Below are 686 nucleotides of genomic sequence, written 5' to 3'. Positions count from 1 at the left end.
GCGATTAGAGCTCGTCAGAGAAAAGCCTCTATTGCTATTTAAACCCTTTGGATCTCTGCCACAAGCATTAAAAGAGTCTCCATATATTCAATTAATTCTTCCAATGCACATTTATTTTCAAATGCAGATGCTTGTTTATGATGATAAAATAGAAGGAAGCTTTGTATATTTTATATATTGTGTACATTAATGTATTGGTTGTGCTGCAGAAGTACGGGTATATTAGGGCTCTGGATTCCTACAGTACCATTTAAGGGTTCAAACCGGGTAAGGCACTGCTCTTAAACAAGATGGTACGCTCAAATGTCTTTAGTACGTTGCCCAGCCGTAATATAGAGGCAAAGACTGGGTTGAGAAACGTGAGGAAGTTAGTAAATCACATCGGCAAACGAATACGCCAGAAAGCGTCAAAAGGTTGCCGCACGTGGAAACAGACATCCTGAATATTGTCCACATTTTGACGCCTCAACACTGAAGCATAATCTGTGTGGATCTCAGTAGCTTGTCTGGCATTCTGCACAAAACAAATACGGCACAAAACAGAAAAAGAAAATGGGGCAATATTTACATTTCAAGGTTTCGATTCCGCGGATTTGTAAGCAAAGATGAAAAACGAAACTTAAACTGATGCCTTTTTAAAAGAGGAAGGCAAGGCTGCCGAGTCAATAAAACCCGGTGCGTCCAGG

This window comes from Atractosteus spatula, chromosome 13 (genome assembly GCF_055471065.1).
Source record: "Atractosteus spatula isolate fAtrSpa1 chromosome 13, fAtrSpa1.hap1, whole genome shotgun sequence".
Lineage (NCBI taxonomy): Eukaryota > Metazoa > Chordata > Actinopteri > Semionotiformes > Lepisosteidae > Atractosteus > Atractosteus spatula.
Note: the sequence above shows the minus strand (reverse complement) of the source record.